This window comes from Oncorhynchus tshawytscha, linkage group LG07 (assembly GCF_018296145.1).
Source record: "Oncorhynchus tshawytscha isolate Ot180627B linkage group LG07, Otsh_v2.0, whole genome shotgun sequence".
NCBI classification, from domain to species: domain Eukaryota; kingdom Metazoa; phylum Chordata; class Actinopteri; order Salmoniformes; family Salmonidae; genus Oncorhynchus; species Oncorhynchus tshawytscha.
In genome coordinates, this window is record NC_056435.1 from 74372906 (window position 1) to 74400616 (window position 27711).

The following is a 27711-nucleotide window of genomic DNA, read 5'->3' on the forward strand; positions in this document are numbered from 1 at the left end:
CGGTAACGCTGGTCAGCAAACCGCTTCTGGGAGAGGGACGCTTGTTGGAGGTGCCAATGTGTGGTCTCCCAAACCTGCTCGCTCCGTCAAAACCACTCATCGATGGCAGGCACAGTTCCGGGCTGAGGAATGCACCAGGGAGTTCTGTGCGTATTCGGCCCAGGCTAGATAGCGACTCCACTCATATGGTTGATGGGTGCAAAGTACTTCCCTATTTCCTGATTCAGACGTTCCGTCTGCCCGTTGGTTTGGGGATGGTATCCGGAGGACACCCCCGGTCAGTCGCGGAAGGCTCGCCACACCCTGGAGATGAACTGGGGTCCCCGATCCAAAACGATGTCTTCCGTGATCCCATACAGACGAAACACCTGTTAGAACATGCACTCAGCCATTTTCATGGCATTAGGTAAATGCGGAAGGGAGATGAGTCAGCACATCTTGTAGAACAGGTCCACTACAACTAAAATAGTTCTGAAGCCCGAAGACTCCGGCAGATCCGTGAGGAAATCCATGGCGATGTGAGACTATGGTCTGTGTGGTGTAGGTAAAGGCTCAAGTTTACCGGTAGGTAGTTGGTGAGGGCTCTTTGCCCATGCACAGACGGGACAGGAGAGAACGTAATCTCGGACGTCTGCTGTTAGGGATGACCACCAGAAGAAGCGTATCAGTAGCTCTGTGGACTGGGTGATTCCGGGATGGCCAGAACTCAGCGAGGTATGGCACCACTGCATTAGTTGGGGTCTGAAGGAACGCCAGAACATAGGTCTTGCCTGCAGGGGCGTTGAGAGGTGCTGGGTCGTGGCGTAGGGGCCCCTTGGAAGGCTGATTGGATTTCCCACTGTATGGGTCCCACGATGCAAGACGGAGGCAGGATGGGGTCGGGAGCTGGGTTAGAGGAAGGGGAGTCAAATAGACGGATAAGGAATCAGCCTTCACATTCGTCTTGCCGGACAGATAGGTGACGGTGAAGTTGAAGCGGGTGAAGAAGAGTGCCCAGCGAGCATGTCTGGGGTTGAGTAAGAGGCTCAAATTCTTAAGTACTCCAAATTGTGCTGGTCAGTAAGGACAAGGAATGGGTGATGAGCTCCCTCTTACCAGTGACGCCACTCTTCAATAGCCAGCTTCAAGGCGAGAAGCTCTCGGTTCCCGATGTCATAGTTCCTCTCAGCGGGTGACAGAGTCTCGGTGAAGATGCCATATGGGTGTAATTTGGGAGGTGCCCTGAGAGAGAACCGCTCCTACGCCGACCTCGGAAGCATCCACCTCCAGAACAAAAGGAAGGGTAGAATCTGGCTGCCTAAGGATGGGTGCAGAGGTGAAGAGGCGTTTCAAGGTCTCAAATGCAGTAAGGGCAGTGTCGGTCCATTGGAGGGTACCGTTTTTTTGGCTGGTGAGGGCTGAGAGAGAAGCGGTTGTGCTGCTGCAGTTTCGGATGAACCGGCGGTAGTAGTTGGAGAACCCCAAGAAACGTTCTAGTTCCTTTACGGTAGTAGGTTTGGGCCAGTTAAGCATGGCCGTGACATTGCCTTCGTCCATGTTTACCCCTCCTGGTGTCAGCACGAACCCTAGGAGGGTTACCGTAGTAATGTGAAAGGCTCTCTTCTCAGCCTCGACATAAAGATGGTGGTCCTGTAGCCATTGGTGGACCTGTTACACATGCTGTATGTGTTCTGCAAGGGAGTGAGAGTAGATCAAGATATTGTCATTGTATACGATGAGGAACTGGTTACGATCAAGGACTGGAAGACTGCGGGAGCATTGGTGAGACCGTAGGGCTAAACCAGGTATTCGTAGTGACACCTAGCGGGGATGAACGCCGTCTTCCACTCATCCTAAGGGGAGGATTAACAGGGATTAGTTTGACTCTTAACTGCTGTGTCACTTGTTCGTCAATGAAATTTCCTGTGGCCCCTGAGTCCACTAGTCCCTCCACAAACTGAGTGACCCCATTAGCAGAAAGAAGAGTCGGGATACCATACTGCCTTTTGGTAATATTCAAAAACGTAGAGGTGCTTACCTGGGTGGAAGTGGAGGGGTTGCGGTCACCCCCTCGTGGGGGGCGAATCCGACAGCTAGTGAGTAGGTGGTTACTCTCTCCACAATAGAGGCATAGGTTTTCACGTTGTCTCTCGGCCGGCGTGAGACGGGCTTGCATGGGTTCAGGGCTATTGGACCGTGGTGGATGAGAGAAGGGTGTGGAAGACTCACAGGCAAATGGACGACTGTATAGGGCTGCGGTTCACCAGTAGGTTGCCAATGGATATGGACATCCGGATGTATGGTTTAAGTTAAATCTCCTCTACAGGCCAGTTCAGTCTGTAACTCCCAATGAAGACCTCTCCGGTAGACTGTAAGGAGAGCTGGTTCACGCCATCCACTGCCGGCAGCCATGGTCTGGAATTCAAGGGCATACTCAGTGGTGGAGCGATGGCCCTGTCGCAGCTCACAAATACAGGTCCCCGGTGTGACGACCTGAAACTGAATGGTCTAACATCTCCTTGAAGAGGGCGTGGAAACGTGATTCAGAGGACAGATCAGAACGTTGAGTTGCCCACAGGGCTGTGACCCAATCCAGAGCTTTTCCTGTGAGTAGGGAATTTAATTTTTTAATTTTTTTTTATTTCACCTTTATTTAACCAGGTAGGCTAGTTGAGAACAAGTTCTCATTTACAACTGTGACCAAACCAAGATAAAGCATAGCTTAATCCACCCAGTACACCCTGTCTTTGTCAGAGGTGAAGTCAGCGGGCTGATGGTCTATGTACAGGTTACACTGCATGAGAAATCCTTGACATTTCCCTGGGGAGCCGTTGTATTTATTAGGCATGGATATAGGGGAGGATGAACGAGAGGAGGCTGTGGCACCTGTTATCGGTGAAGCAGGAACGGACTGGCGAAGGAGGTCGCAGAGTTTATCAATCCATTCCTCCTGTCGGGCTAGATGTAGCTGCAGCTCTGCTGAATCCATCTGTCGTTTCTGGTTGAGATATTCTGTAATGAACACGAGGGAGACAGAGAGCTGATTTCAAGCGCAGAGCGCAGCAGATGTTTAATGGCAGGGACTATAGGAGGAGGCAGGTAGCTGGGTCCAGGTGCAGGTAGAAGGTCATACACAGTAGGTCCAAAAATGGCAACAGTACAGGCAGGGAATAGGCAAAAAGCGTTGTGAGTGAGGCAGGCAAAAACTATCATACACAGGAGGAGAGGGATAAACAGAGCTCCGAAAAAGTGTGTCTCAAAACAAACAATACCTCACAGTGATGGGGTGCAAGGAACTGAAATGAATAGTGTGGGAGTATGACATGCAGTTGTGTGAACAGGTGATTAGAATTCCAATGATTGGGATCTGGAGAGTGAGCTGGAAAGTGGGCTGCGTTCCGGGGATCTAAGTGTTTGGGAGTGTGAGTTGGACGCAGACGTTACACAACCCAGAGTCAATAAACAATCTATAGGCCCCATTCTATTGCTTGCCAAGCAAATATGTCCCTTTAAAAATGTCCAATAAAACGCTATTAAGAGCGTGTGGTGTTCTATTGACTCAAGGATGTGCTCATTTGACCACAGCGGTCTGTTGATGGTTCCCTTCTGTTCCGGATACAAAAAAAGTGAGGCACAAATTATGGGTTGTGTTAAACAGAGTCCAAGGACTCTAAAATAAAATACATGTTTGAAAATGTCACAACGTGTGAAAAGCATCCAAATAAGGATGAGAAGCAACACAAAGACCCTAAACTCTAGTTTGTAGTTTTCATGACCAAATAAATGCCTTAAAACTGTCTGTGAGTGTCTCATTCTCCATTTTATATTTGGGTTTTGACTTTGATATCCAGGCTCTGAAATTGACACAGAGAGGGCAGAGAAGAGAGAGAGAGAGAGAGAGAGAGAGAAGGAAAGATAAAGAGAGTGCATGTGTCCTCGGCGCAGTGTGTTTCATATGAACCTGGGCCTTTGAAGACTGTATGACTGTGAATTCAATCACGTTTAATCTGACTCCTTCTGTGGTGCTGGTCTCCAGGGAGCCCTTCTGACTGATCAGGCCACAGCCTTTTATTTGTAGGGTGGCCTTCTTCTCCTCCTTCTCCACCCACTATCCCTTCATCCCCCCCAAGAGTGTTCTCTTTTGAGCCTCATAGATCCTCAGTCTTTCAGAACTTTTCTGCTGGACTATGTGTGTGTGCGTGCGTGTGCGTGTGTATGTGTGTATGGTGTGTATGCACCTGCTCCTACATCCATGCACTCTTGTGTTTGTGGCTGGTGATTCCTTCCTGTCTGGCCTTGCCTGCCTGCCAACATACCTTTTTACCTGTCTACTCTCCCTCCCTCCCTCCCTGCCTGCCCCGGTGCTCTTCAGGGCTCAGTGGCTCTGTGATGGATCCTTATGGGCGGCCAGACGTCTGCCTGCCTGTGTGGGTGTCAGCTGGCCAGGGCTAATGAACTGGACCCAGGCGCTATGCTAATCAGATTAATGAATGTTTTCAGGTACAAAATGACCATAATCAATGGAGAGAGAGAACGAGCCAAGCTGGTATCGGTTGAGGGAGAGTTGGTGTTGACAGGCGGTGAGCCAAGGTCAGGGGTCAAATGCAGGGGAGTGAGGGATGGAAAGTTAGATTTTGTTCCTTTGTGACAACATTATGATGCACATATGCAATCACATCTCAAAAACTGTCCTTGGATTCACAATGAGGTGGCCTTTACCTCTTTCTGATTTGCACGATCTACCCCCTTGGTCCTTAAAATCCAAAACAAAGAAGTGGTTGGGTCGCACTGTTGAATGGAAATGGAGGCTGGAGACGACACTTGAATTAACACAGTGCCAGGTATGAGTGTGGACACAATGGTTATTAGATTAATATATTTTTAATGTGGTTTATAATTATCTTGAAAGACCTTTCAAATGGTTTGATTCTGGCTCTAAATATAATTCAGATTTGTGAATTATTATGTTAAAAAAATCACAAGGAATCGTTCTGTACTTGCTCAGTCTATAGTGAAACACAAGGGCTAAATTACCCCTTTTTCGTGGTATCCAATTAGTAGTTATAATCTTGTCTCATTGCTGCAACTCCCATACGGACTCGGGAGAGGCGAAGGTCGAGAGCCGTGCGTTCTCCGAAACACAACCCAACCAAGCCGCACTGCTTCTTGACACAATGCCCACTTAACCCGGAAGCCAGTTGCACCAATGTGTTGGAGGAAACACCGTACACCTGGCGACTGTGTCAGCATGCACTGCACCCGGCCCACCACAGGAGTCGCTAGTGCGCAATGGGACAAGGACATCCATGCCGGCCAAATTCTCCCCTAACCCAGACAACGCTGGGCCAAATGTGCGCTGCCCCATGGGTCACCCGGTCACGGCCTGCTGTAACAGAGCCTGGACTCGAACCTAGAATCTCTAGATGCACAGCTAGCACTGCGATGCAATGCCTTAGAACACTGCGCCACTCGGGAGGCCCTCAAGGGCTGAATTGTAACTCAAAGCTAAACAATGGTTTGATTTATGTTATGTTTACGTTTTATTTGACTATTTCCCTGATCACAGACCTATTGACAACAGCAACTAATTTAAACACTGGCTTTCACACACACATAAACAGACAATCAGCACAGTACTGCCTGCAGCTGCGTGCCAAAACACTTTTGAGTGGATGCTCAGAGCCCCAGTGTGTCCACAGAGCCCAGTGTTGCATAAAGCCATTTGCCCTTTAAATGCTCATCATTGTAGATGTAATCACCCGATAGGGATACTGAACATCATCTGTTATTGTTATTACTTGGAAACATACCCACACGTGGCTCAATGCAGAAAGACTATGCAAATCAAATTGGATGGGGACATGTTCAGAGGTAATATGTTTGAATATTCATACAGCTATTTGGTATGAAATGTTTCTGATAGCACAATTGGCACACGTCATGTTAGATGTTTTAAATATCCACTTATGTTGACTTCAAAGGTTGGTGCGGGATAGCAATTAATACAAATAAACATGCATACACACACACATTATAGTACTACTGTATATAACAGTAAAAGCCTACCCTTCATTTATGCATACACGATCACAGCTTCTCTCTCTCTCTCTCTTTCTCTCTCTCTACCCACTACATCTCAGCCAGAAACCCAGGCAGGCAGGGAGGCAGGCAGGGAGGCAGGCAGACAACAGGGAGTAGTGTTCAGAGTGCGAATGAAAACAGCCTGAGAGGCTCCTTCTCTGTGCAGCATATCAGCCTCAGACAGATGCCACCCCAGGACAGAGAGAGACAGAGGACAGGGCTGCTGTACAACAGTCTCAGCCAGGATTATTGCAGTGGGCTGAGGCCATGGGAAAACATACACACATGCACACAGGCAACAGAAGCACATTACTGAGTAATAATATGTTCTCTTTCAGTTCGAAGTACAGGTACAGTAAGCTGGTTTAGTGACATGATGGAAGAGACCATAGGATAAGTTCTTTCAACATTGTATGACCATGTACTAGCATTAGACACTGCAAAAAATACCTATAGAAAAATGTAGGCTTATATATAATACCTTTACATTGTTCCCTGTCAGAATGTCAAGAAATGTTCGATGCGCCAAGCCCCAATTATAACTTCTTGGCATCAGCAGGTTGAGAATTTTTTCCTGACCCACTTTCTACAAAGACTTCCAGGCTTCTGGATGAAAGCAGTTTTACATCTGAGAGGATTTGGGCCTCCTACTGGCACAGGTATTGTTTTTGACGTCGGTGTCTTCTCCCTGTCTGATAGTTGTTGTTGATGCTACGCTAGTTTATCTCTCAGCCTTCTCAGGATCAACGGATAGGTAGTTACAGCATTTTGCAGTTTGTACAGTATGCATATAATGCATTTTATTGTGAATTATCCCTGTGAACTAAATGAGATAGATAGCTACATAGATGGAGATACAGTATATTGATCTATACAGTATTTAGATATATTGTGTAATTCTAGTCTAGTGGAAGCCATAGAGCGGATTATAGAGCGCATTGTTATTGTAGCTACTTTCGGCCACTCCCATTCATCAATATGGATATGAATGGGCTGACAGAGAAAAGGCTGCAACACTCATCAGATATTCACAAGGAATCATTTCCATCCCATTGAGTGGTACTCAAAGCTTGCAAAAAGTCTCGGTAATGATTCCCACTCCAAAAGAGTCATGAATAATGTAATCTAAATCAATGTTTTATTGACAACATGTCATCCAGTGAGGAAACCCCTCATGAAAAGGTGATATGGATATCTGTCTGTGTAGCTATGCAAACTGAAAATGAATCTATTAACTTTGTAGTGTCACTAATCAGTGCCGCAATGACACTATGTATTATTAAACATATTTACACCAGCAGTAGGCAGTAAAATACTAAACAACAAGAATGTTCATGTTTACAACATTAGCATTCCTTTGCTGGAAGGAGCCATCAATTTTGGGAATCAAGACTTGTGTGGGAATGTGAAATATTTTTCAGATATGATAATGAGGTGCTAAGGCTATGCCATAGCCATCATATATACTTCTTTCTTTTTGTTTGAAGTTCTCATGAAAACCCTACTGGAAGGAACTTTTGTGTATCCTCCTAGTTGACCAACTGTTAACTGTTGGGCATTTCCATCGAAAGGGACCCATGAGCACCAACATGTGAAGTTCATAAGAGCATTCCAAACTGGGTGTTATTTGGGAAATGAAGGCATACAGTGCCTTTTCTGAGAGTACTGAGCTCAGGTGCATCCTGTTCCATTGATCATCCTTGAGATGTTTCTAGAACTTGATTGGAGTAAACCTGTGGTAAATTCAGCTGATTGGGCATGATCTGGAAAGGCACACACCTGCCTATTTAAGTTCCCACAGTTGACAGTGCATGTCAGAGCTAAAACCAAGCCATGAGGTCAAATGAATTGTCTGTAGAGCTCTGAGACAGGATTGTGTCGAGGCACAGATCTGGGGAAGGTTACCAAAAACATTATGCAGCATTGAAGGTCCCCAAGAAGAGAGTGGCCTCCATCATTCTTAAATGGAAGAAGTTTGGAACCACCAAGATTCTTGACAGATCTGGCCGCTCAGCCCAAACTGAGCAATCGGGGGAGAAGGACCTTGGTCCGGAAGGTGACCAAGAACCCGATGGTCACTCTGACAGAGCTCTAGAATTCCTCTGTGAAGATGGGAAAACCTTCCAAAAGGACAACCATCTTTGCAGCACCCCACCAATTAGGCCTTTATGGTAGAGTGGCCAGAAGGAAGCCACTCCTTAGTAAAAGGCACATGACACATGGAGTTTGCCAATAGGCACCTAAAGACTCTCAGACCATGAGAAACAAGAATCTCTGGTCTGCTGAAACCAACATTGAACACCTTGGCCTGAATGCCGAGTATCACGTCTGGAGGAAACCTAGCACCATCCTTACGGTGAAGCATGGTGGTGGCAGCATCATATTGTGGGGATGTTTTTCAGTGGCAGAGACTGGGAGACTAGTCAGGATTGAGGAAAATATTGACAAAGCAAAGTACAGAGAGATCCTTGATGAAAACCGGCTCCAGAGCACTCTGGACCTCAGACTGGGGTGAAGGTTCACCTTCCAGCAGGACAATAACCATAAGCACACAGTCAAGACAACGCAGGAGTGGCTTCGGGACAAGTCTCTGAGTGGCCCAGCCAGAGCCCGGACTTGAACCCAATCTAACTCTGGAGAGATCTGAAAATAGCTGTGCAGCAACGCTCCCCATCCAACCTTGACAGGATCTGCAGAGAAGAATGGGAGAAACTCCCCAAATACAGGTGTGCCAAGCTTGTAGCGTCATACCCAAGAAGATAAAGTACTGAGTAAAGGGTCTGAGTAATTACTTAAATGTGATACATATATATACATTTTTGGCAAAAATGTATTAAAACCTGGTTTTGCTTTGTCGCTATGGGGTTTTGTGTGTAGATCGATGAGGGGAAAAAACAATTTAATCAATTGTCGAATAAGGCTTTAACGTAACAAAATGTGGAAAAAGTCAAGGGGTTTGAATGCTTTCCGAATACTTTTTTCAACCATTTTAAATCTTAAACATTTGGTATAAGTAAAGGCTTTGATTTCTGGATAAACATATACCAGGAAAAGTCTTAAAAGGTATCAGGAATACATCAAAACACAATAATGTGGATGTAAAGACCCCTACCAACAAATATCAAATATTATATTTAATTTTGGAGAAATTGTTTAAGAAATATGTGCCTTGCAATTGTCACGTCTGCTCCCACTCTTCCCTCCCCTGGAGCTTGAGGGCGCCAAGCTGCCCTGCATCATGCACTCCTGCCGTCAATTACGCACACCTGCCTTCCATCGTCACGCGCTTCAGTGATATTGGACTCACCTGGACTCACTTATCATCTGTATATTACCTCCCCTATATTTGTCAGTTTCCTGCTCTGTTCCCTGCTGATGCATTTATAGTATTTTGTCTTTGTTTACTCGTATGCTGACACTGTTCCTGTCTCGTTCCATGTCCGTTCTTCATTAAATGTTTGACTCCCCGTACCTGCTTCGTCTCTCCAGCATCATCCATGTGACAGTAATTCCATTACCAAAATCCAACATCCTGTATTTTACAGATATTTTCTCATTTCTCTCTCTCATGAGGGAGGATAATGAAAGTTCCCAGAAGTAATAAGTAATGGTAGCCTACCAATTAGTTATTGGGATTTTACTGATATCAAATTGGTTTATGAATCATTAAGTGATTAAAACTCGTAATTACCAAAAGCACTGAGTACAGCACAGTACAGCACAGCACAGTACTGTACGGTGAGTAGAGCACAGTAGAGTACAGTACAGTACAATACAATACAGTACAGTATTGTTCAATACAGCCAGATACAGTAAATAAAAGTAGAGTATACTACAGTACAGTAGTATTTTCTACTGTATTGAACTATACTCTACTTTACTGTACTGTACTCTACTCTACTGTACTCTACCCTACTCTACTGCACTGTACTCTTCTGTGCTCTACTGTGCTGTCCAAACTTGTGTGACATGATGATAATGACATTCATATCTGTAGTATCTGTGATGTACATCTGTTTATATTAGTTACTATTCTGTTACTAAGCAGTAATGTACTATGGCAGTGTTACATTACCACACCTAATAGGAAATGCACATGCGCACTATTGTGCCGGGGGGGGGGGTGTAGAGGATGAGGGGTTTTGACAAAACAAGACTAACTTTACTCCTGTCTCCTGCCTGGTAATTTCTCCACAACACAAATATTTCAGTGGCGACGAGGTGATTAAGCTTCTTAAACGGACATTGCTTGAAGGGAAGAATGTTGCGTGAGTAATAAAACTCAAAATAATTATGTAAATCGTCAGTTTTTTTTTTTTCGCCAGTAGAAAAGGCTAAGCACTGCTAGCTGGTACAGTTTTCAGGAACTGCCAAGTAGCAAGCCTATTGGAGTCCAGAATGGTGACACTGCCCTCTGGAGGTTAAGTAAAAAAAACTGTCATTGAACCCATTGAAATTAGGCGATCTCAGTGGAGAAATAATGTGCCACAAAAAAAAGTAAGAAACGTGTTCATTTTTACACATGAGTGCAGTGAATTAAGTAATTGCAGACACTTCTGAAATGAAGAAAGTGAAGAATTAGATGAAAATGAAGGAATACAAGGAATAAGGAAACTGAATAATTAACTGTGAAAATGGCAACCATTGGTGTACCAGAGTTTTTGAGGCTACAAAAGAGGATTTTGATTCCTATTTAGAGCATTTTGAGCATTGTCTGGCTGAAAATGAAATCAAAGATGAAAAGAAAGCAGACGTATTTCTCAGTGTTTTGGGTCCAACTGAGTATGGATTGCTGAAAGGTCTCATTGAACCAATAAAAGCAGTGGAGTTGACCTATGCAGAACTGACTGAAACTCTTTCAAGGTATTTCAAGCCTAAGCCAATTCTCATTGCAAAACGTTTCAGATATTACCAACATCACCAGAGTCAAGGGGAAACCGTGGCTGACTACATCCTTGCTTTGAAAAGGCTGGCAAGTACATGTGAGTTGGCACAATTTCTTGATGACGCTCTCCGAGACAAGTTTGTATGTGGTCTCACAGGTGAAGCATATCACAGGCTTCTTTCAAAGAAGGACCTGACCTTAAGAAAGCCTGTGATATCGAACTTGGACTCGAGCTTGCCCACAGGGATTCTATTGAGCTATCGGGACATGCAGAACAGCAGAAAGGTGTTCACATGGTCAGTGATGCATGTGGTGGAAAAGGCTCACTGTCACACTTTTCTCAGTCCCGTCCTCAAGGTTACACAAGAACAAAGCAGCCCACATCACAAAGGTCTAAGCCCAGTTGTTACAGATGTGGGGGAGATAATCATCAACACAGTGAATGTCGATTCCAAAATGAAAAGTTCCACAATTGTGGAAAGGTTGAACATCTACAGGAAGTGTGTAAAGCTCCAAAACGCACAGCAAGAGCGCACAACATGTCAGAAACAGCACACGAAGAGGAAGGTACAACTGAAACAGTATTGGAACTGTTCACAGTGTACACAGCTCAACAACAAAAAGATGGAATCTATCTTAGCATGGAGTTTGCTGGAAAACCAGTACAAATGTAGCTGGACACCGGAGCTTCTGTATCTCTGGTTCCAGAGAGACTCTACACAGAAAAACTGAAAGAGTGCCCTCTTCAGCCAGCGTCCATCCGCCTTTCTTCACACACTGGTGACACTATTCCTGTGTTAGGGCAGATCCAGATACCACTCCAGAATGAGGGGACGGAGTGGACGCTACCACTTGTCATTGTTAGGAGAAAAATCAGCCTTGCTAGGCAGAAACTGTCTACAAAAGATCAAGTTGAACTGGGGAGAAATCTTCAGTTTGAGAAATGACAAACCAGTGAGTCAGGCTACACTCACTAACATGCTGGAGAAGCACAAATAACTTTTCAAAGATGGCTACGGCGAAATACAAGACTTCACAACAAAAGTCAGAGTGCAAGAAGGAACCAAGCCTATCTTTCACGAACCACGACCGCCTACAAAAGAATAACATCATCATAAAAGTAGAGAGGAGCGACTGGGCCGCTCCGATCGTTGTAGCCCCAAAGAAAGACAAGACCGTCAGAATGTGCAGGGACTACAAGGTCACAGTAAATCGCTGCATACTACCAGAGGAATATCCACTTCCAAACGCTGAAGATCTGTTTGCCACTCTAGCTGGGGGGAAGGTTTTCAGTAAGTTGGACCTGGCATTCGCTTATCAGCAACTGAAGCTGGATCTGGAGTCAGAACATTATCTTACCATCAGTACACACAAGGGGCTATTCAGATTAAATCGCTTGGCCTATTGCATCTTGACAGCTCCAGCAATATTCCAACACACAATGGATCAGATCTTGGATGGTATAGACAATGTTGTGTGCTTCATGGATGACATCCTCGTGTCAGCACCAACCACTGGAGAGCACCCTGTAGTGCTGGACAAAGTGATGTCAAGACTGGAGAAATACGGAGTGAGAATGAAACGCAGCAAGTGTGAGTTCCTCCAGGACTCAGTTCAGTATCTCGGATACAAGATTGATGCACAAGACCTGCACCCAACCAATAGTAAGGTGGTGGCAAACTTGTCCACATTGTTGCATCCGCTTCACCAACTGCTGCAGGCCGATACAAAGTGGAATTGCTCTACAGAAGGAAGTTCCAACTGCTGACAGACCACAAGCCTCTGTTGGCCATCCTTGGACCAAAATCAGACATATCAACCGTTGCTGCACTTCGAATGCAATGTTTGGCTCTGATATTGCTAGCCTACGACTACGAGATCGAGTACAGATGATCCAGTGACCACGCAAATGCAGATGCACTATCAAGACTACCATGCAATAGTAACTCAGACAGTGAAGATGATAGAGCAGTCTTCCAGATCTCTCTCATCGACAAACTGCCCATATCTGCTTTAGACATAGTAGAGGAAACGAGGAAAGACCCAATGCTTTCCAAAGTCTTGGACATAACATTAGGCGGTCGGCAAACCATCGTAAATGACGATAACCTTCGTCCATTCATCGACAAGAAAGACCAGTTGTCCACTGATCAAGGATGTGTTCTGTGGGGATCAAGGGTGGTGGTACCTCGAAAATTCCAAAGGAGATTGCTATCTGACCTGCATGAGGGACATCCAGGGATCACTCGAATGAAAGCACTCACCCACAGTTATCTGTGGGGGCCTGGACTGGATCAGGACAATCAACAGCATGTAGGCTACTGCTCACCTTGTGAAGCAGTTCGCAACAAGCCTGCTGCTGCACCTCTTCATCCATGGTTATGGGCTGCTACACCATGGGAATGCATCCATGTGGATTACGCCGAGATTGCAAAGAAACATTTCCTTGTTGTCGTCGATGTCCATTCCAAGTGGATGGAAGTGTTCCCTACTCAACTGACCACAGCTGAGAAGACCATCAATCTTCTCAGACACCTGTTTGCATCTTTTGGACTAGTCATGGAGCTCGTATCGGACAAAGGCCCTCTTTTCACGTCAAACGATTTTTAAATGTTTCTCAAGAACAACGGGTAAGGCACATCCTGTCACCAACTTACCATCCGGCATCAAACGGAGCAGCGGAGAGAGGCGTGCAAACCTTTAAGAAGGCCTGGACTAGACTCGAGGTTCAGTCTGTGCCCATCCACCAAAGGCTTCCCCGGTTCCTGTTTACTTACCGTAACACACCACACAGTAACGGAATGTACACCAGCTGAACTGTTTCTGAAACGCCAACCACGTACCTGCCAGACATTGTTGAAACCAGACTTGTCAAGCACTATGGCAAAGCACCAGCTACAGCAGAAGAAAGTTCATGACAGACACTCAAAGACTGTCAGAGAATTCAAAGAGGGAGAGAGGGTGATGGTACGTGATTTCAGACACCCCAAGCGCCTGAGCAACTCAGGTGTGATCTTGCAACGTAGAGGACCTTTGACTTACCAAGTCCAAATTGGTCATCGCCAGGTCAACGTTCATGTGGATCATCTGCTACGGTCCAACGCCCCAGCAGAGACACGCCGAGAGAACAAGAACAATAACGATCCCCAGGACTATTCTCCTGACTGTGGACGTACGGGAGAGACAGAGCCTGACCTTCCACTCGAACCTGGCCCACCACCGGAAGCCCAGGAGGAGCAGAGATATCCTATTCGACAGCGAAGGGCACCTCAAAAGCTTGACCTGTGAGTTGAGCTGTTTCAGGAGGTAACAGACAGTAAAACAAACAAACACTTTAATATGTCCTAGATAAAAGGAAAGAAAAAGGACATTACCTGGGTTAGTTATTAGGACACAAATTCCATCTTCGGGCAGAATAATCCCCTGGATTTGTGCTGGGCTCTGAAAAGTCCAGTAGTTGAAAAATGTTTAAGAATGCATTGTTCAGATATTGCATTAGTAGTTACCTAACATATTTACCTTGTTCTCTGGGAGTTAAACACTATGGGGGAGGAGTGTAGTATCTGGGATCTACATCTGTTTATATGAGTTACTATTCTGTTACTAAGCAGTAATGTATTACGGCAATGTTACGTTTCTACACCTAATAGGAAATGAACATGCGCACTATAGTGCCAGGTGGGTGCTGTAGAGGACGAGGGGTTTTGACTAAACAAGACTGACTGTACTCTCGTCTCCTGCCTGGTCATTTCTCCACAACACAAATATTACAATATCCATAATTATACAGATCAGGGACCCATGACGAAATTCTTTCACCGTAGTAATGTTACCGGGTGTACATATACTTCAGTTACGGTAGTTCAATAACCAAAATATATTTTTTCAAACTCAAGGTACCATGTCATAGCTGACAGCCCATTGTTTCTGCAGACATGTCATAGCTGACAGCCCGTTGTTTCTGCAGACATGTCATAACTGACAGCCCATTGTTTCTGCAGACATGTCATAGCTGACAGCCCATTGTTTCTGCAGACATGTCATAACTGACAGCCCATTGTTTCTGCAGACATGTCATAGCTGACAGCCCAGTCTTTCTGTAGACATGTCATAGCTGACAGTCAATTGTTTCTGCAGACATGTCATAGCTGACAGCCCAGTCTTTCTGTAGGCATGTCATAGCTGACGGCCCAGTCTTTCTGTAGACATGTTGAATCTTTATTTGGAGCAGATTTTTAACAGAGTTTTTGGAACTCTCATCTGCACTAAATCATTTTTTTGTAAATGTTTCCATCACTGTGGAATTGCCCAGTTACTAATTCATATCAGGACGAACACCAGTACCCTTTCAGAAACCACTTAAAACTGAGCACAATTTCAACTAGAATACACAGTGTGACTAGAAATAAAAGATGAATAGCAAAACACTGATATACCTCTAAATAGCTTTCTTTCATGCAAATAAAATGTTTCACTGTCTGTGGGTGTTTTGCTACAGGTGTAGGATCCTAATTTTAGCCAGTTTGCTACAGCAGGACAATAATGCAGCAACAGGAAATGTAAATTAGTATGTGGATTATAATTAATGGAATTTAATATTTTTTTTGTAAGGGGAAATCAAGTCTGAAATCACAAACAGTCAAAGTGGAAATTACAAACTTCAGAAGCCTTTTTAAACCTCAAATACTCTACAAGTGTGACATTTTCTCCATTGCAGGAAAGTTCTCTTGCAATGGGGTGGAAAAATTGGGCTCCTGAGTGGCGCAGCGGTCTTAGGCACTACATCTCAGAGCTAGAGGCATCAATACAGACACCCTGGTTCAATTCCAGGCTGTATCACAACCGACCATGATTGGGAGTCCCATACGGCGGCGCACAATTGGCCCAGATTTAGCCGGTGTAGGCCGGCATTGTAAATATTAATTTGTTCTTAACTGGCTTTTTTAAAATGAAGATCCTACATCTGTACAGTCAGTTCTGAGAGGTGTCCGCTGGAGCGGAGATCATGTTGCCTGTCTGATTGACAGCTGGTTGATGTAGACAAAGACCCTACTCTTCAGCTTGGAAAATAGCTTTGCTACAGTCACGTACGTCTCAGTCAATCACCAGATATCCCCTCTATTGTACACTCTATCCTTTTAACCAGGGAAGGGCTGAATAAAGTGGAATTACTGGTCAAATGCCGCTTGTGCCTGAAATAGCCATGTGCATTGTAAGTTGTCCAGTTGACATACCGTCCACCACAGTCAGGTAAGAGATGATATACGCTGATATCACCTGGCAGCTCTGGCGAACTTGCCTCGAGCTACAACATTCTTTCCATTCTTAAAGCAACACTAAACACATCATGACGTCCATACAGGGAGATTTTACTCTAGTTGCAACTGGTCACATCATGCACATGAAACACACTCAGGTCATGAGTCACCTGCTGACAGCAGATACTGTCTTCTATCTCCTATTTGAAGGACATCATAAAAAGATTTCCAACCAGCACAACCCACGCCCAGCCACGATGCCAGGATTGGAGAGTAAGCTGTAATTGGTGAGGCGAACGAGCCTGTGTCCTCTGTTTGTAAGCAGATTACAGGCTGGCTTGGCATGGCAGGCCCAGGGCCCCACAGGGCTCCACCACATGGCTCCTACGTGGTGTGTAAAACAAGCATGTCCCTCATTAATAAATCATGGGAGAGAGAGAAATAGAAAGAGAGAGTGAGAGAGATAAAGAGAGGGCGCAGCCATGAAATTGGGTGTAAATGAGAGAGTGTCTTTGCTTCATGACAATTAAAGGGAGAATAGGTGCGTATCCTAGCACCTGGGGAGCTAGCCTGTCTTTTTTTCAGAGCAGAGAGGGATTAGCTAGTTGGAGGCAGTGACACAGAGCATTTCCTGCCATTTTTGCATTGTTTACGAAAGCTTTGTCTTTGTGCCTGCCTCCCCCGCTAACAATGAGCTTGTTTCGTACCGAGGCCAAGTTTCTGTTAACCGTTGATTATAATAAAATCATTTTTGGTTCGTTTTTTTTTTTTTTACTTGGAAGTGTGTCTTCCACAAAACAAGAGGATCTAGAAAAAAGAACAGCTCCTTTTTAGGCTATTAGCATTTTATTTTGATGGGTTGTTTGTCTAAAAGGAGGATTAGATCCACTAAACCTAAAAAATAAATGAATGAATTAGTCGTTCAACTTTATTTTCTCTGTGTAAGAGGACTCTAAGAGCTCAATCAGATTTTAAACATTTATTTTTTTCACGTAAAATAGCTGTTTGAGCTTGAACATGAAACATCAGAGAATTGTACATCATTCATAATGTAAAACTAATATACTGTACATCATAGAATACATCTGAAAGGCTTATCAACTTCAGCATAGTTCTGATTCCCCATCCTAAAAGAGGCAGTCAAACCATACAGATACCGAGTGTTATGGCTGGAAGACTGAGCTATGCTTCTTTATCTACTGACACTTAAAGAGATTCACTGTGTGTGTGTGTGTGTGTGTGTGTGTTTTGAATCTGTCTCTGGTCTCTAACAAGTCTTTTATCCAAAGCTGTTAACAATGGAACTTTGAGACCTACAGATACAGTAGAGGGTCTCTGGTTGGACAAATGCTTTGAAAGATTTTTCAGAGACAAAATAATCCATTTTGGATCTGCAGCATGGGTCTAGTAAAGGCTTTCACATAGAAACAAAAGAGACTATCCATTTTTTTGTGACCAACTTTTATTTCATTTTGTCATTTTTTTTCAGAGGGGGGTTACAGGTACATAAAGAATCAAAGAAATGCATTCAAAGATTCCTTCCACCCTCAGACCCCATCCACCCGCCTGCATCCTCCCTCCCCACCTGGCAACCATGTTTCCCTCCCCGCTTAGCCCCACCACCCCAACTACCCAACCTGAGAAAGCATGCATCCCACCCGTTTCCATCCCATCCAGCAACTGAGGTTGCTTATCAGTCCCCCATGCAACTTTTTCTGCATCGACAGAGAATACAGCCCAAGGAGCTTTGTTTCTGATTATATGCAAATAAGACAGTGGTCACCAACCGGTTGATTGTGATTGACTGGTTCATATCCAATGCACTCCTAGTCGATCACCAAATATTTCTGTAAAACGATAACGATAAAGCCTTCTGTTCCTATTTTTGTTATTTGTTTTGCGCTGTTTGGTGGTAGGTGCACATGATTCAGTAGCACTAGCGCCAGGAAGGCAAAGTGTCTCCATTTTTAACCATTTCATTTGTCTGAAGGTAGAACTCTGCCTACCCGGCAGGCCCAGAGAGCAAATCAAGTGCACCTATAGGCCTACCGCTGGCCAATCAGATAGTTCAGATCCCGTTGTCTGCACAGTTTCCTCGCGCCATAGACTGTCAAAAGAAACCTCGAAGGCACAGAAAAGTTGACACTGTAAGATTTTAAAACTCTTGAAACCATGACCATGCTCTCTCAGCTGTGCCTCACAAGTAATTCAACAAAGTATTTATTACCAGTGTGATCATATACCTACATTTAAAAATATAATTTCAAAATAGTCTGAGAAGAACGATGTTGGCAGGGCATTTCAACTACTGCAAAAATCTCATTGCTTCAGAGCTACTTCTAATTGGTTAATGTTGTGTAGGCTTACATTTTAAGTCATGTTTAAAGAAATCTGAGTGGTATATCTCGGCTTGCATTTTGACTCAGAAAGTGATCTTGACTCAGATTGGTGTCCAATGATCTAAGATATGTAATAGATCCGAAGATAAACACTTTTAAACAAACCTCGCTTTGGTCCGTGTGGACCAATTTGGGTAAGTAAGTCTCGAGACGTGACGACAAATATTTGGAAAACAATTTCATATCTATGTTTATCAAAAATAGGGGGCGATAGTGAGAACACTGGGGGACCATCCTTACCTTTTTTTAATAAAAGCAAAATTAGTGCTGTATTCACATTTCATAGACCTCAGGAGGAATACCATCCAATCCAGGTGATTTGCCTTTATTCATGCTATTGAGAGAGATTTGGGCTACCAGCAAGGTGGCTTCCTCTGTTGAGAGTTTTTCCAACCTTTTCTCCCCAATTTTGTGATATCCAATTGCGATCCAATAAGATCTTGTCTCATCGTTGCAACTCCCCAATGGGCTCGGGAGAGGCGAAGGTTGGGTGATATGTCCTCTGAAACATGACCTGCCAAACCACACCTCTTAACACCCGCCCACCCGCTTAACCCGGAAGCCAGCCACACCAATGTGTCGGAGGAAACACCGTCCAACTTACATCAGCCTGCAGGCACCCGGTCCGCCACAAGGAGTCATTAGAGCACGGTGAGCCAAGTAAAGCCCCCTCAGGCAAACACTCCCCTGAACCCGACAATGTTGGGCCAAATGTGCACTGACCTATGCATCCTGGTCACAGCCAGTTGTGACACAGCCTGGGATTGAACCCAGGTCTGTAGTGAAGCCTTAGACCGCTACGCCACTCGGGAGGCCCAGAAGATGAGTTCTTAATTATTTTAGAAAGGACCTAGCCTGGCTTGGTGTTTCAGATTAAATAGTTGTTATATCAGCTAATTGATAATATCTGCATAGCTTGTTGGCCAGCAAACGTTTGGAACAATTACCATGGAAGTAATGGTTGAGTCTTACTTGATGGATGGCATATTCTGCTCTCTGTCTAATCAATAAATTATGTTGTCTTGACTTTGGAAAGAGTAATAGCTTCCTGGTCTGAAAAGAGTGTTTAGTTGAGAATGCTATAACACAGTTAACATTTCCAAATCTTCTTTAATTGTGATTTATTCAACCCAGATGCAAATGCAATTGCATAATTTTTTTAATAAACCCTTTGTTGGCATCCCATAGAATCTGGGCTTCATCAACATAATTTTTCTTTTGGTCATTTTTAATTAATTAAGGTACCTTTCAAATTGATCACAGAATGCAGGACTTTATGAGAGAATCTGAAATGTGAAATTGGCAGTAGTAAATGTGGTGGTCAGACAATCTCAAATGTCATATCTCTTTCTTCTTGAATAAAGAAAAAAGAAGTGTAAATAATAGTATTAAATCGATTTGTGAAAATGATTTATGCCTGTTTGAGTAGAAGGTGTACTGTTTTGCTTTGGATTATGTGTTTGGCAGGCATCAATGAGGTTGTAATTAGAGAGTATATGCTGGAGAGACTTTGATGTGTGTGGATTGCAGTTGGTCTTATTAGATTTGCCCTGCATGTCCAGAATGGCATTCATGTCTGTCCCAATAACGGGATGGAATTTGGTTAATTCTAACAATATGCTCAGTTCAGTGAATTAAAAAATGATAATAAAAAATAATATCAATTTGGAGCATACACATTAATAAAGGCAATTTTCTTTCCATTATGGATACATTTAGGAAAGTGATTCTGCTTTCTTGGTCTTTGCCTTTCTTATGTATCATTATGATTACACATTTAGTTTTGTTTGGTGCTGATGAAAAAGCAGCCCGTTTGTACAAATGGTTCTCTAGTCTATGCGAGTCCTTTTGGTTTTTATCTTGGAGAATTGGGCTCCCGAGTGGCGCAGCGGTCTAAGGCACTGCATCTCAGTCACTACAGACACCCTGGTCTGAATCCATGATTGGGAGTCCCATAGGTCGTTGCACAATTGGCACAGCGTTCAAAATATTTACTAAATAAACTAAAGTAAAATATACAAAAGTAATTTTTTAAATAAAAAGCAACACAATATAATAACAATAACGAGGCTATATACAGGGGGTACCGGTACGGAGTCAATGTGTGGGGGTACAGGTTAGCCGAAGTAGTTTGTACATGTAGGTAGGTGTAAAGGGAATATGCATAGATAATAAACCCATGGATGTGAAACAAAAAGTAGGACCCACAGGCAAACCCACCCATTGATCGTTCCCCACCCAGCATCCCCAGTAACCACACAAGGAAACAACCCCAGTCTGTATGACACTCAGGGTTGGGGAGTAACGGATTACATGTAAGGGATTACAAAAAAAGGTAACTGTAATCCGTTACAGATACTTTTGAAAAACTAGATGATTACTTCAAGGATTACTTTTAAATTCAGAAAGGTTTGCGAAAAAATTCTCTGTTTTCTTAATGACATTAAAATCAGCATTGAAAAAAGGCACAAATTTAAATTTGTTCCACCTGAGCGAGTCTGACCACAAGTCGGAGAACACTATGATGACGTACCAAATGTGTTTGTTTTTGTAGGCTACAGTCCAAGCTATGTTTTCCGATGGTGTGACTGCTGTCGGCATCTAAAGATTATCCAATTTGAATAAATGCTTGGAGGTAAGGATGACAGCAGTGGTGTAGATTATGCGGATGCGGATATCACTTATTATTGACATTGCGCATTGATGTGAATCACACTGCTGCTCTCTCATTTAGCTATTTGCGCCTTACAGATTGTGGTTGTTGTGGGTGGCTGTTCACAAATCTAAATGTGTATTTGAACCCAATAATGTTTGAATTCATGAAGTTTAAGCTGCCTATCTATCATTGTTTTTTAAACCAATGGACAGCCAGTGAAAAATGCGCCCTGACAACAGCTGCATAGTGCGGATCCCAGTGGGGCTTTTATTGCTTAATCTAATTCATGCTGATAAAAAAAAAAATCCGTAGGCCAAATGGACAAATGCTAAAAGTCGCATACTTTTGATAGACTTAAAGGGGCAATCTGTAGTTGCTACATCCATTTTTTTAATTTAAAAATTATATATACAGTGCCTGTCAAAAGATTGGACACCCCTACTCATTCCAGAGTTGCTCTTTATTTGGACTATTTTCTACATTGTACATTCATCAAAACTATGAAATACATATGGAATCACATAGTAACCAAAAAGTGTTAAATAAATCAAAATATATTTAATATTTAAGATTCTTCAAAGTAGCCACCCTTTGCCTTGATGACAGCTTTGCACACTTTACTGATGTATTTTATGACTGCCTTTATTTTGCCATCTGTGAATATATTATTCAATGCATTTCTATGGGCAATAGTAGGAAAGGCCAAATTCAATATTTTATCAAATAGTGTTTTAATCTTTGTATATACATATACCTAAAGGGGGTCCTAAAATTCTAAATCAAATAGCAAAGTGATCCAGGGTACGACCATCTTAAAACAACCCACCCCCAATGGCTTAGACTGTTATTAACATAATGTTATACTGTATGTTGACAATTATTTCAAAATAAGTCTCATAATTCATAGTTAGAGACTTTTGCGAAAGAAAGCCACGAGAAAGCCACGTGTTTCAACGCATGCCACCGGAAACGGAACCCAACAAAATAGATATCTTAGGATGGAGGATCTACTGAAGTTGAGAAATGTAAATCCTGTAGCAAATCAAATCAAATCAAATATATTTATATAACCCTTCGTACATCAGCTGATATCTCAAAGTGCTGTACAGAAACCCAGCCTAAAACCCCAAACAGCAAGCAATGCAGGTGTAGAAGCATGGTGGCTAGGAAAAACTCCCTAGAATGGCCAAAACCTAGGAAGAAACCTAGAGAGGAACCAGGCTATGAGGGGAGGCCCTCTTCTGGCTGTGCCGGGTGGAGATTATAACAGAACATGGCCAAGATGTTCAAATGTTCATAGATGACCAGCATGGTCAAATAATAATAATCACAGTAGTTGTAGAGGGTGCAGAAAGTCAGCACCTCAGGAGTAAATGTCAGTTGGCTTTCCATAGCCGATCATTAAGAGTATCTCTACCATTCCTGCTATCTCTAGAGAGTTGAAAACAGCAGGTATGGGACAGGTAGCACGTCAGGTGAACAGGTCAGGGTTCCATAGCTGCAGGCAGAACAGTTGAAACTGGAGCAGCAGCACGGCCAGGTGGACTGGGGACAGCAAGGAGTCATCATGCCAGGTAGTCCTGAGGCATGGTCCAAGGGCTCAGGTCCTCCGAGAGAGAGAAAGAAAGAGAGAAAGAGAGAATTAGGGAGAGCATACTGAAATTCACACATGACACCGGATAAGACAGGAGAAGTACTCCAGATATAACAAACTGACCCTAGCCCCCTGACACATAAACTACTGCAGCATAAATACTGGAGGCTGAGACAGGAGGGGTCAGGAGACACTCTGGCCCCATCCGATGATACCTCCGGACAGGGCCAAACAGGCAGGATATAACCCCACCCACTTTGCCAAAGCACAGCCCTCACACCACTAGAGGGATATCTTCAACCACCAACTTACCATCCTGAGACAAGGCCGAGTATAGCCAACAAAGATCTCTGCCACGGCACAACCCAAGGGGAGGCGCCAACCCAGACAGGAAAATCACGTCAGTGACTCAACTCACTCAAGTGACGTACTCCTCCTAGGGACGCCATGGAAAAGCACCAGTAAGCCAGTGACTCAGCCCCTGTAACAGGATTAGAGGTAGAGAATACCAGTGGAGAGAGGGGGAACTGGCCAGGCAGAGATAGCAAGGGCTGTTCGTTGCTCCAGAGCTTTTCCGCTCACCTTCACACTCCTGGGCCAGACTACACTCAATCATATGACCCACTGAAGAGATGAGTCTTCAGTAAAGACTTAGTGGTTGAGACCGAGTTTGCGTCTCTCACATGGGTAGGCAGACCATTCCATAAAAATAGAGCTCTATAGGAGACAGCCCTGCCTCCAGCTGTTTGCTTAGAAATTCTAGGGACAATTAGGAGGCCTGCGTCTTGTGACCGTAGCGTACGTGTAGCTATGTACGGCAGGACCAAATCGGAAAGATAGGTAGGAGCAAGCCCATGTAATGCTTTGTAGGGTCGCTGTAACAGGAAGCCAGTGTAGGGAGGCTAGCACTGGAGTAATATGATCAATTTTTGGGGGTTCTAGTCAGGATTCTAGCAGCCGTATTTAGCACTAACTGAAGTTTATTTAGTGCTTTAACCGGGTGGCCCGGTAAGTAGAGCATTGCAGTAGTCTAACCTAGAAGTATCAAAAGCATGGATTCATTTTTCTGCATCATTTTTGGAGAGAAAGTTTCTGATTTTTGCAATGTTACGTAGATGGAAAAAGGCTGTCCTTGAAACAGTCTTGATATATTGTCAAAAGAGAGATCAGGGTCCAGAGTAACGCCGAGGTCCTTCACAGTTTTATTTGAGACGACTGTACAACCATCAAGATTAATTGTCAGATTCAACAGAAGATGTCTTTGTTTCTTGGGACCTAGAACAAGCATCTCTGTTTTTTCCGAGTTTAAAAGTAGAACGTTTGCAGCCATCCACTTCCTTATGTCTGAAACACAGGCTTCTAGCGAGGGTAATTTTGGGGCTTCACCATGTTTCATTGAAATGTACAGCTGTGTGTCATCCGCATAGCAGTAAAAGTTAACATTATGTTTTGGAATGACAACCCAAAGAGGTAAAATATATAGTGAAAACAATAGTGGTCCTAAAACGGAACCTTGAGGAACACCGAAATTTACAGTTGATTTGTCAGAGGACAAACCATTCACAGAGACAAACTGATATCTTTCCGACAGATAAGATCTAAACCAGGCCAGAACTTGTCCGTGTAGACCAATTTGGGTTTCCAATCTCTCCAAAAGAACGTGATGATCGATGGTATCAAAAGCAGCACTAAGGTCTAGGAGCACGAGAACACATGCAGAGCCTCGGGTCTGACGCCATTAAATGGTAATTTACCACCTTCACAAGTGCAGTCTCAGTGCAAGTCAAGACGGTTTCTCTCTCTCTCTCTCTCTCTCATTATTGTTCTTGCTTGTTCACCCTCACTTGCTCTTAGGCTCTCTCTCTCAAATATATGGTAAATGTGATAGAACAATGTGATAGAACATTAGTCTCTCTCTCTCTTTTCCTAGTTTAACATTCATAAATATTTATTGTCATTTAGTAAAAGAGCTCTTTCCAATCTTTCTCTGACAAAACCAAGGATGCATAACGTAGCACGTGGTTGTCTCAGGACTACTTTACTGATTACTTGACTTAGTCACAGGTAACACTAGGTCACAGATTCAGCCTATAAACATGACTTAAGGTCGTTTGTATATTTGACATATTACCCGTATGAATAAAAATAAAAATGTATTAACATTTTAATTTTAATATCATATTTTTCAGTGCTCAGTCAAATTGACACTAAGAAACAAAACTAAACAAAACCACTCACTCAGAAATCAGCATGTAGGCAAAACAGCCTGGGAGAGAGTTTGTCCAACTGCACACCATTGCAATTCAAATCACTTCTCCTGTGCCTTGCACTAGGAGGCGGCGGAGACTCGTTAATGATTTTCATTTACCCCCTAGCCAGATTAATCAAATGAGCATCGGTTCCACTCACTGTACTGAGTGACGCATTGGAAACACCGCAGGGCCTGACACTGTGGGTGGCAGCTGGGCGGTTCCAACCAAGACCAACACCGCCACCCTCTTGTGTCCTGGTGTCAGTCTTCAGTTCATAACTTAGGGCAAGTTAAGACTGACTCACTGAAACACAGTGCACAAACAAACGTGCACACCCACACAGATACTTATGTTGGTGCATGCACATGTGCACATGTGCACACACACACACACACACACACACACACACACACACACACACACACACACACACACACACACACATTGGTTCCTACACACACACACGCAATTGGTTCCTAGAGCTCTGTGAGTGTGTGTGTGTGTGTGTGTGTGTGTGTGTGTGTGTGTGTGTGTGTGTGTGTGTGTGTGTGTGTGTGTGTGTGTGAGAAAGCATGGGTGCATGTATGTGTGTTTGTGAGCATGCTTGGCAGGACCTACTGTACTAGAGACCTTTCTGGGTATCCTGGCCAAGTTGAGAGCCAACAGATCAGCAGGTTAATGTGCTATAATCAGAAACATGTTCTGCTTTAAGCAATGGTGTGTGTGTGGTTTACTAAAGCCACATGCAATGACACAAATGCATCACAATATCAAAACAACAACACAAATGAAATATGGGAGCAAAGTCATGAAAGTGGAAAAACAAACAAAGCAATAAGCACCCTGCCATTATTGTCAGAACATCTCCTAAGCTGATTGTTGCCTGGAGGTGTTCTCTTGCTGCTGATATGTAACACCTGCAGCTTGTAATTGTGGGGTAGTTTTTCAAGCTCAAGATATTTCCTAGCTACCAATGACATTAGTGCATTATAAATCATCACATATATGTTTGCGTGTGAACTCCCAAACACTTTTCAATGTCAAATTACAACTTTATTTCCTCATGATTGCTGAAATCCCAGATTCGCTGGCATATTCTCTATTCTGTGGATGACAGAGGAGCTTGTCCAAAGCCTCGCAGCTAAAAAACCTTCCAGGACTTCTAACAATTAATCATTCAGCACTGAAGGTTCCATTTGCGCAGAACGGGTCCATTTGCAACACGGCCGAATAACTGAATAAGTCAACAACAACAAGGGAGGATAATTTGTTTCCACCTCGGGGCCATTCCTCAAAATTCTCTGAAACTGAGAGAGCTAGATGCACAGTGACATGGAACACCGACACAACCGGTCCGATGGAGCTGGTGCTGAAATAGTAAAGGTGAAACATGAAGTTCATCCTTTATTATTAAGATTAAGAGCCTCTGCTTTTATTACTGAGCCAAAACAGCAACTCAAAGATCTCCAACCATAGAAGGGCCATATAGGCTATTGCGTAATCTTGTCCACCAGCCGGCTCTCTGTTGAACCGTCTGGTTTCACAGCGCCTCAGAACGGGACTTGACTGGAAGTCTATGGCAAGAGCGGATTAAACAACCGCTGGTTTTAATTGGCTGATCTCTCAGTCCATCACCATCTAGCATAACCCATAGAACCCCCACCCTCAATTGTGGACTTAAAAGCGCAAGCAGCGCAAGTGATTTTACAAAGGAGACAAAACAAAGAAGTTTGGGAAAATCTGAATGTATGCATCTTTGAAATTATTTTAACATATAAATGTTATATGCCAAAACCTATAAATAATTGTGCTTCCCAAAAATATTATGGTCAATGTGATAGAACATTTATACAGCTATAGCAGGCTCTCTCCCTCTCCTGCCTTGATTTTAACCACTTTCAAGTCTCAATTTGTTGCACTGTGTTACCAGGCACTATGTGCCAGCAATTCAAGCCTCGTGACTAGATTAGCCATTGCATGTATGATGAGAGGCCTACTTGAGAACAGGAGTGAAAGTCATTTGTCTGTCTGTCTGTCTGTCTGTCTGTCTGTCTGTCTGTCTGTCTGTCTCTGTCTGTCTGTCTGTCTGTCTGTCTCTCTGTCTCTCTCTCTCTCTCTCTCTCTGTCTCTCGTTCTGTCTCTCTCTCTGTCTCTCTCTCTGTCTCTCTCTCTCTCTCTCTCTCTCTCTCTGTCTCTCTCTCTCTCTCTCTCTCTCATTCTGTCTCTCTCTCTCTGTCTCTCTCTCATTCTGTCTCTCTCTCTCTGTCTCTCTCTCTCTCTCTCTCTCTCTCTCTGTCTCTCTCTCTCTCTCTCTGTCTCTCTCTCTCTCTCTCTCTGTCTCTCTCTCTCTCTCCCTCTCTCCCTCTCTCTCTCTCTCGTCGGAGTGCATGCTGGGAGTGCATGCTGGGAGTGAGTTGTCAAGTAGGAGTGATTGTGAGAGCGAATGGAATTTCTTTTCACTCTATCGGGTTTTGGTATGTATATATATATATATATTGATTAGTTTAGTTGTTTTAAGGGTATTTTGTTTAAACTATCACTAAGCACGTATAGGGGTGGTGGGATCTTGGCTTTGAGGTTGGTTTTTCGCTAGGGCACAACCAGCGG